Here is a 10,515-nt window from a genome sequence, read left to right on the forward strand (position 1 = left end):
TTTGATTTGAGATATATTTATTTTCTTATGAAGATTATTTGGGTTACAGGATTACTATGAAGCATTGATCAGAAGCCTCTATTCAACAGGCCACCATTCAGATATTTAGCAGAGGAAAATCCCTGCTCCAAAGGACTTTCAAACTAAATTATACATATTCTGAGTTGGTAGTAAGGCTCAAATGACTGATAGGCCTGTGCTTTGCAGACAATAAGATTATTAACTCAGGGTGTATAGTTATACAGCACAGTGCTGTGCAGCCCTTTTGGGCTATCTTGAATTCTAGAACAATCACATTCAGCCAATATCTTCTGCTTATTGGCAAAACTGAGCAGGAGGCAACAGAGATGGGAAAGGGAAAGGAGCAGAATCAGGATGGAGAAGCCTTGTGAGCCTAGTGAACTGGGTTTGCTGCTTCTGTATCAGCCTGTGGGACATGGGATAGGTTGAAAAGAGTGAAGAAAATACTGCTGGGATGTTGGTCTTGGTGTCCTGGACATCCCATGCATCCTGACTATGTCCTCACTGGTGGTGGCAGCTGCAGCCGTCTGAGTTTCCAGGGACCAGGAAAACAGGCAAAATAGGCACTACTGTGCTGGCTGCAGCAGCCTGCTGCCTTAGGCAGTGTCAGGGTTTGCTGTTGCAGCAGGGCCAGGAGGAGGCAGCCCAAGCAGAGAGCTTTTTGTTCATCCTTGTGCTGAGCTCCCCAGGGAGTCTCTCTAAGGGGCCCTGCAGAGCTGTGCCTTGTGCCACAGCTGGGATAGCAGCACGTCTAGTCCAGCTCCTGTCACCTGTATAGCCCAAAGACCTGCCCACAAAAACATGCCTTGTGGTCCTCTTCTCTCACAAGGGACAGTTCTTGGTTGAGTTTTCCCTACAGTGTGGATTTTGTAAACTGAAGTTGCCTCCCATGGCCCTAACTGAGGTTTATGGTCCCTTGTTTCTGTTTTGTTTTTATTAAGCTGCTTTACTCGGAAATTTTATCAGTGTTCATGAAACTTTAACTGTAATGCATTTGTTTCTGCTTAAATGCTTTTTTGCAAAATGCTATTTTGTTTCTGCTGCTTGAAATTATATTTAACAGTATCCAAGCTAAATTTATGCACGCACATTTAAAGAAGGAGCCTAGATATAATGCATTTTTAACCATGTGAAATATATTAGTAATGGTACTTACAGAAAGAAAAGAAAAACTATTTTGGCTTGCATTAGTTCCATCTTTGCAGTATGCAGATAAGTACCATACCTTTGACAGTGTAGCTATATTAGGTTTGCCTCAAAGCTGGCAGTCAGCAAGCCTTGTGCACAGCAGCCTTAACAGGTGTCTCGTGTGAGGGGTGCTGTGGTGGCAGGAGCTCCACACACTGTGCACTGTGTTGTCTCCCACAACTCAAAATGGTCCACATGAAAGTAGGAGAGACAGAGCTCAATAAACCTCACCCTGACTGAACACTTGAGGAGTGGGGTATTCTTAAAATTAGCAGAAATCACAAGGGAAGAGGGGAATATTAAAATACAGCCTTGACCTTGCCCTGTTCCCCCTTCCTCCAGAATCAGTCAAGGAAAGGAGAGGTGTCCTTACTTGTTCTTTTTGGTTTTTTTTTTTTTTTCCTCCTTAACATGTGTTTTCTGTGTTAGAATGAAAGCAGCTAAGGCAGAAATCCATCTAAAGGTGGCTGAAAAGAAGGTTAAGGAAACAAAGACTTCTTACACTGTCATAACCCTAACGGTAATGAGAAAGGATGTGGTAACATCTCAAACAGAAGACTATTATTAAGTGAAAACCAACCATCAATCAGATGTGGGGCTTGCAGGATTCTTTACTTAGCTAAAAATGAGTAAGCTGTTCTTTTTAGTTTTTCCAACTGCATTGAAACAGTTTGGTAGCACAGACAGAAAAATGAAGCATTGTTCTGGCAAAACGGATGATGCTTTGCACGGCACTTGACTGCTGGTGTTCAGGATGCCTGGCTGCCAGGCTGGGAAGGATCCAGCCAAGCAGGGACCTTTCCAGCTGCTGTATCCCTGGATCTCGGCACGTGCAACCCCTCCTGCACTCAGCTGGTTTTGCTGTTCAGGAGAGACTGGGGAAGGGTGGAGTGACAGCAGAAGGTTTTGGGGGTTGTGGGTGAAGTTTGGGACTGTTCCCTGCTTCTCTGGAAGCCTCAAGGACATTTCCCTAGGCCTGGCTGAAGCCTGAGCTCTCTGCTCACACAGCCTCCAACATCCAAAGGTGCTTTGTGTTTTCCTGTGTCCAGTTACTGACAGATCACACTTCATTCACTGATAGAAATGCCCTCCTGGCAGAACCTTCCCACCTAACCCCACTGGGAAGTTAGGAATTACACATTTTGCTAGGGAAAACCCCTCAGGGCCAGCCCGGTAGCTGTCTGTGGAACAGGTACAGGATGTGGTCCTGTGAGCAGGGTCAGCACCGGAGAGCAGTTCTTCCCCAGCCTGGGAGGTTGTCTTTGGCCCAAGGGTCCCCAGGAATATTTCTGTGGAATGGCACATGCCCAGCAGGAGGGAGTCAAGTCCCCTTGCTCTCCTGTGCCTACCAGCACTGCCACTGGGCTGCTGGCTCGGACTTCCAGCATCAGGGTGTGCGAGCTTGCGTTCCCTCAGGCAGCAGGAGGAAAGGGAACAAGCTCTCCTGCATCCTGGAGGAGTGTTTTAGGAACTGCATGAATGCAGAAAGCTTTCAAGATGGCAGCTGCATGCCACAAAAAGGAAAACTTGAATCCTGTGCTCAGAAAGGATGAAGTGTGAGATGTGTGTGGTCAGCAGGAAGAGCCACGTGCTGGGAGATGGAAGCCAGAGGAGAGGGGACACTGCTGTGGAGACCCAGAGGAACAGGAAATATTTAAATCCCCCCTCTGTTCCCAGACCTTTTGCTAGGCAGTTTCTTAAGTGCAGATATCTTCCCTTCCAGGGGGTCCCATTTCCAGTGCCATTCTGGGGCACCTGAAATAAGGGAAGAGGTGGAAGGATGGTTGGCACTCTCTAATTGGAAGCATTGCACTTAGGTCTGAATGCCACATGGGTAGACACCTGCTAGACACCTGAACCTGCATCAGGAAACTCTCCTGGGCACTCCCAAGCACCTCACAGGCAACCCAGTGAATTATGAGGACTAGACTTGTTCCTGGGTTCAGTCTTTCACACATGAATAGCTGATAGACCACTCCTTTGTGCATCTTGGCTCTCTTTTTCCTCTCCTTTTTTATTTTTTTCTTAAGTTATTTCAGTTCGCAGTTTATACAACGTGGTGTGTGTCTTTATCCCAGGGCAGATCTTAGTAGAATAAGTACAATTAAGTTGTGAGGCACACGAGTCCTGGGGAAAGAGGAGGCAGAATGCTTGGATACTGCAGACAGAGCCACACATTTCTGGCTTTTTCTCTGAGAAAATACTCCTTCCACTTATCATCAGACAATATAGTTCACCAAGCAGATACTTTCCCCATGAGAAAATGTACAGCTATAAAAATAGCTGTCAAAAATACAAAGTCCAGGTTGAGGCAAAACACTTGCCAGTGTCAGGCAGGAGCAACTTCGCATGCCTGTGTAGATTGAGCTGGGATCCAGACCTTGCTATGAAATATTTCTTGTATGGGAGTGCATTTTTGAAATCCACTGAGTCCATTTCATCACTGTTTCAAAGAGAAGAAGACGGATTCCAGCATATTTTATCAATAAAAGATCATATGTACTCAGCAGTGTGGTTTTGTTTTTTTTTTTTTTTATTGCTTTACATCATCTCTGGGGAAAGTATTTACCTCAAGAACTATTTTGCCAGATGATGAGTAGTACTTGTACTTCTTTTCATTGTGTCCAAGCCATAACTTTGCCTCATTTGCATCTACTGACTAAATGGTTTAATTAATTTTGTGTTGTGCTTACTGACTAGTTTTAATTAGCAGTTAAATCAGTTCAGTTAACGAAAAAATGTAGGTGTTTACATGAATGCAAATCATGATGGGTTCTCAGGGCTTGATTGGAAAAACAGTTCCACACCATTGGTGATGAATTCCTGCAGGCTTTGTACAGGAACTTCACATTCCTTCTCCAACAACAACAAAGAGTAGGGCTTTATGATTCATTAACTGGCCCAGGCTTTCTTTTTCTCTCTCCTTCCTTGCTGGTGTGGAGAATGAGGAATCAAGGCAGGTCAACTGGGGTTTCAATGCATCGTTCTTAAGGGCATGCAGTCAATACTTGTGCAAGAAAGGACAGGAGTGTCTTAGGGTTAGTCTGTGCAACTGTGTCTCCCTCCAGTGTCCAGTTCCAGCCATTATGGCTTCTGGCACTATTTTTAACCACTTATTTTCTCTTGGCTGGGTGTTGACTTACATCTAGCCAGAGTGAGAGTTGTGAAAAATGGATTTTCTGGCAAGCAACTTCTGTATTCTGCCGTCAGCTAGACTCTGGTAATACAAGCACAGTGCTATGAACATGCTATAAGGTCTTATTTCCATTATCATCGGTCTTATGGACGCATAAAGGAATTTCTCTTGGAGAACCTTCTGGGGATGTTGAAACAAGCACCAATGGGTACTTTATCAACTTATTTTGAATTAGAGGTGCAGAACAATTCAGGATCAGTATGACTGTACTCCACACCAAACTCACACATAATTTGAAAGAAAATCTCCTGATTGTTGGTGTAACAGCTATGATTTGCCGGTACTTAAATACCTTTGTTTGCCCTGTCTCCTGTCTGTCATTAAGTTGAGCTCTTCCCCATAGGGTGTAATAAAGTCTGTGCTGCATCAACTCTTAAAGGCAAGATACACAATAGATGAGGATAAATTTGTCCTGAGACTACAGTTACCTTACTCAGCTTTCCCAATAACCTTACCCAAAAGGGAAGATCAGAGACAAGAAGATAATGAGTGAGATCATCAAGAAATGACTTCATAAATCCAGGCCTTTCATTTGGAGGAAGCTGGCAACCTGCCCCCTTAGAAGAAGGTGTTATTTCACTAGTAACTGTAGATCAAAGTCATCAGGGATAATTATTCGAGGAGTTAAGTAGGCAATCAGTTTGGGAAACAAAAAAGAAAACTGAAAAACCTCAGTCCTTGGAGCCTGAAGAAAAATTACCTGGAATGCATGCTGTCTATAGTTTTGTTCTAAAATTAAATTTAATTTCATAAATGTAGTTTCATAAGCTACTTATCAGATGTCTTGTTGAAGGACCCTGTGCCAAACTCATGTGACACAACCCTCTTCCCAAGCCTCAAAAAGGCTTTCTTGTTTTTCCCTGTGCTTTACCTATCCCACAGAAATAGAGCCTGGTCCCATCCTCATTCATGGGCACTCTGCCTGTAAATCCCAAAACAAGATCAAACTTCTTTTATTAGCAATTCCAGTCTCCAGTGACGCCCATCTGACACTGTTTAGTGGTGCTTACACCCACCATGAAGAGAAAATGAGATCACAGAAAGCAAACCTGCTTCTCTGCAATTTTAAGAAAACATGTCTTGCTCGTCCCATAAATTTGACAATACAGTTGAGTTTGGGATGAAGGTGAGTGCTCCACCTGCCAGTGGGCTCTCCTTCTGGTATGTCCTCCCATGGTAACTTCTTCCTCTAATGCCATCCTGCTCTGTGTCCCCCCACATCAGGCATTTACATTGATCAACAGGAGGCAGCAATGCCTACCCAGTGCAGAGCACAGTGCTCTCACAGCCCTCTTCACAATGGTCTTGAAACGTCAGGAGTGTTGAGCCATTAAAAAACCAAATTCATCTCTCAGCCAAAAATTACAGACCAGGACTTAGGGGATCTAATTCTGGTCTTTGTTGGTTTCAGTAGTGTGAGAGAAGAAATATCATCCACTGACTCTTGGCCTTTTACTGATTTTCTATTTTTTTAATCTAATTATTGATTCAGAAGTCATGTGGATATATGAGGGAAGTGTTGTTTCTTTATCTCCCCAGAATATAAATGGATGCTTTCTGGAGCTGCTTCTTTTTAAATTTGTGATTTCACACAAAGATTTGCGAAGACTCTTGTACAGTTGAATCTCTGATCAGAAATGTATCACCTGGTACTTGGATTCTTTTGGTGTTACAAAGCAAACTTGTTGTCTAGAATAGATCACATGAGGGCACTGCATAGCATCATTTACAACCATGCAGGAAGTTGAGAAGAAAGGCTCAATCAACTTCCAAAGCTAGAAGAGCTTAATAAGCCAGCCTTTCATTAAGTGAATTCCTAAATGTTGAGCAAATTCTTTCAGATGTAGGCAGCTAATGGTTCAGGATGCATGTGATGCACTTGTCATTACACAGTCACTGATAAAAATCCTTGAAGCTACTTTTTCCCAAGAAAGTTCACATGAGTAGAAGGGAGGAAAAAAAAGAGACTTTTCTTCAGTGGTTTCTTTCATGTCACAAGAAGGAGGGTCATGTGTTTTAGTTTAACTGATACATTCCAATAAAATGATTTTCAAAGGGACAGGACAAATAATGACCATGTTACACATGCAGGTTGGTGCACATCAGATGGAGATACTTTTCCCATATACCATATACTCGTTATTTTGCAAACTGGTTATAATTAATTTCAAATGTCTTTTTTTGTCTAATTTTATCTAATAAATTAATATAATGACCCAGTGAAGTCTTTATGGATGCTAAAATTTGGATGTATTATTTTAGTCTCCATTTTCATTAAAAATCGAAATTGCATTCCATCCTCACACACATTTCCTATTAAATGATAATAATAATAATAATAAAAAAAAGATACCCAAAAAACAAGTCTTCTAATCTAGGCCATGCTATTTTTTGTAAATCTGGATGCTGAGATATGAGCTAGAAGAGACTTGTAACTCTTGTATTTTATGGATGACATTTAAACTTGCTTACATACTTATTCACAAATGATTCCCTATAACGCCTATACTTTTGTTCCTGACAGAAAAATATACTGGTGCATTAAACAAGTGTACTTTAGACTTGACATTTGCATAGGCTGAAAAAGTTTTCTTCTTTTACAGTCTCTTAAAATGAGGTCCTCCTTGTTGTCTTGTCACTAGAGATTTTCATTAGTGTCCTGACACTTTGTCTCTCAAGTTATTGCATTTATCACTTTCCTTGTCTTTTGAAAGGTGATATGACGTCTTTGCCCCTCAACAGTGTAACAAAATGATAAACTAAGCATTCAACTGGCCTTTGTATGCAAGAGAATAGGGGAGGAGGAGGATGAGGGAAGAAGGATGCAAAAATATCCACCCCAAAACAACAGCAGCAAAAAAGAGTTTTCCATTCCTCTGCTAATTACCAGACAGAGCAGAGAAGCTTAATAGTCCAGCAATGGGTAGAAGGAGCTTCACAGCATCACAGGAAACAGTATGCAATTAGTCAGGGTCAGGATACCCAAGATCAGATTTGCTTAAGGCTAAAGAGAGACAGAGCAAGGCTATGGCAGTGTCACAATCTGCAGCCCGGTTGTCTCCCTGAGGCAGGATGCCTTTTACTTCAATTTCTAATTAAACAACCAGGCAACCAAGCGTGTCCACTCCTGGCTTACTTGTGTATAGCTTGTTTTGCATTCAAAGACCTGGATTGTTTGGGAGGGTATTTACTAAAGCAGAGGATTAAATTACAATCATATTATTAAAAGTGGTGAATACAACAAATATTTGCCAATACAATGAAAAATCCTGAATTGATCTCCTAAAAAAAAATAAACCAACAAAAAACAAACCAACATTTTAATTTCATTTTAGAATGATTCTAAGTTCCTCGAGAGTATGATAATGCAGACTTTCCCCTCTGGTGCAATATCAGCCCAAGGGTCTCTGACTGCGGTCGGTAAGAGGAGCCTGGGGAGAGAGGGTGTCAGCAGGGCAAACACAGAGTGATGCTGCTTCTGGAAAGGCCTTCCATGCCTGAAAACCTGACCTCCCTGAGCTGGGTGTTGTATTTCTCTCTTTGTGTTTGAGATGTCCCAATGGACCTTTCCTTCATGAGTGTGTCTAAGGATGTTTTGAACCCATTTATACGTTTGACATCCCAAGCAGCCCATTGATAAAAGTTCGTCTCTTGAGAACAAGCACTTTCATTTGCTCTAAACCTTATTCCTGTTGCCACCAGTTGTGGTCCTACGTTATGGAAAATAATATGCACACACATATATACACACAAGTTAAAAGGAAAATAACGTCTGATAATCTTCTTCATGACAATCATGGTTTTATGACCTTTAACATTTTAGGTGTCTCTTTCACATGTCCCAGATTATTCAGTCTCCACTCATAAGGAAACAATGTCATGGGTCCGATCATCTGTGCTGCTGTTGTCCCTACTGTTGCAGCTCTCCCACGTACTTCCTGAGATGTTGGTTATCCAGAAGCAGATGCACCATCGGACACATCAGCACTGTAACATACAGTGGCATATGTTTTTCCCATATGCGTTGTTTTAGACTTATCACCGAAGCACTCCATCTGCCATTTTTTTTACCCAGGCACCCAATGCCATGATATCCTTCTGCAGCTGTTCACAGTCAGTTTGATGACCACAGATCACTTTGTATCAACCCCAGCCTTAGTCACCTCATTGTTGACCCTGTTTTCCAAATCGTCCACCAGTAGGTTGAACAACAGATGTTGCAGAATAGGTTCAGTGGAATCCCAGTGTGTCCCACTCCTGCTTGTCCCACATGATGTATTCATACTACTGAAATCAAATACATTTTGTTTATCAATAGAGCAAAATTAAACAAGTCACTGTAGATTATGTGAATTCCTCAACATTGCTATAATGGTCTAATTTTCAAGTTGCTAGCCTTTGAACTATTCTGCTGTTAAGCTATTGAGCAACATTTCTGGTGGCCAGTTCCTTCCATGTCAAAACTCAGAGTGCTCATTTATTCTCACAGAAGAAAATCAGAATCAGAAGACTTAGGGCTTCAGATTAATTCAGGGCAAATTCCACCTACATGTGACAACATGAAAAACTGAATAAAAATTAGTTGTTATGGAGAAGGAGGTGATGGAAGTATTGGAAAAAAACTAATTAAAAGACTTTACCATTTTACATTTAAGGAAATAACAATATTTGGGAGCATCCTATTACTTCAGACGAAAAATACTAGGTTATTTGGGTATTTCCTGTTTGTGGCACAGATACTCAAGTGTACTGCCCTTCTATTAGATCTATAGATCTTGAATAGGTGGAAAGGCAAACCTGGATTTCCTGAATGCAAGCAGAGGAGACAAAATCTCTTTAGGTCATAGTCACTGCAGTGTCTAAGCCTTTGGGCTGGCTTGTGCTTCTGTTCACCCTGATACATTGCTCTGGTGTTTAGAATATATTTGGTTATCTGCTAATATTTTCCTCTGTACAAGAACAGTGATCATCTTCCTAATGGGCAGCATAATAATTTAAGCATACTTATATTTGTACTAAAAGACCACAGTCTCAAAGTATAATCTAAAAGATGGTTATGTGACAGATTAACCCTGACAGGATTTAGGAAAATGTCACATATCAGACATACAGACCAACAGTATGTAATGGGACTGCTGCCTCTGGCAGCTTAGTTCTAGCAGATTTCTAATCACATGAATTTCAGGATGATAAGAGGCTTGCACAAATTATTTATAGCTTTTGAGGGCTTCTCTAGATTTGAATGAAAGGCACAGTTACTTGTATTCCTTATTTGAGGAAGTTTTTGTACCAGAAATCCTAAAATTGGCTGTGTTTCCCGTTTAATCTTTGGAGATTACAAGGCAGATGTAACAGAACTGCTTCCGATGCAAGGTTTTCACAGATTTATCAATTTAGGTGACACTGTGTCTTTGCTCTTCGTCCCAGCCCCTGCCCCTTTTCCTGTTTGTACACAGTTTGGTGACTACATTTAACCAACCAGCTTGTTTGTACTCCTCATGTTTATTATTCTTGCTTCAATATAATATTGGCAGAAAATATGGTTCTTGGGACACACTGGAATTTTGGTTGCCTTCCCTCTGAGATATTGCTAGGAAACACGAATATATGAGAAAAACTTTCCCGCTTGAAATCAATGCTCGATGCTGGTGTTTCTTCTAATTTTCTTTGCTTTGTCTCTTGGCATCAAACACTCACTAGACACCTTAAAAAGGGGAGCGGTGAAGAAATCCCTTCCTACCTCACCTCCTAAAGACAATGGTACAACTCAACAGCTCCTTGCCCTGCCAACATTGTGAACGCTTTCAAAACCCTGCCAGGAGAGTGCTAACTTAGGTCTTGGCCTGTGAGCAATCTCTTTGCCCAAACTTGCTAGTGAGCTGAATGACTTAACTCAGCTCTCAAAGAAAAAGATACAAGCCGTTGTTGGAGGCCATAGTATGATTATTTGTTGGAAAACCTTTAGCCTGGATTCCTTCCATTTTGTGTCTTTCTGATCTGTTGTAGGTAGGCTTGATCTCGTCCTTGTAGAAAACAGAGGCCAAGCCCTTCTGCAGTGCTTGCTGGCATGTGTTGCTTGAGTTAGTGAAAAAAATATCTGCAATTTGCTC

Source organism: Prinia subflava, chromosome 1, assembly GCF_021018805.1.
Source record: "Prinia subflava isolate CZ2003 ecotype Zambia chromosome 1, Cam_Psub_1.2, whole genome shotgun sequence".
Taxonomy (NCBI): domain Eukaryota; kingdom Metazoa; phylum Chordata; class Aves; order Passeriformes; family Cisticolidae; genus Prinia; species Prinia subflava.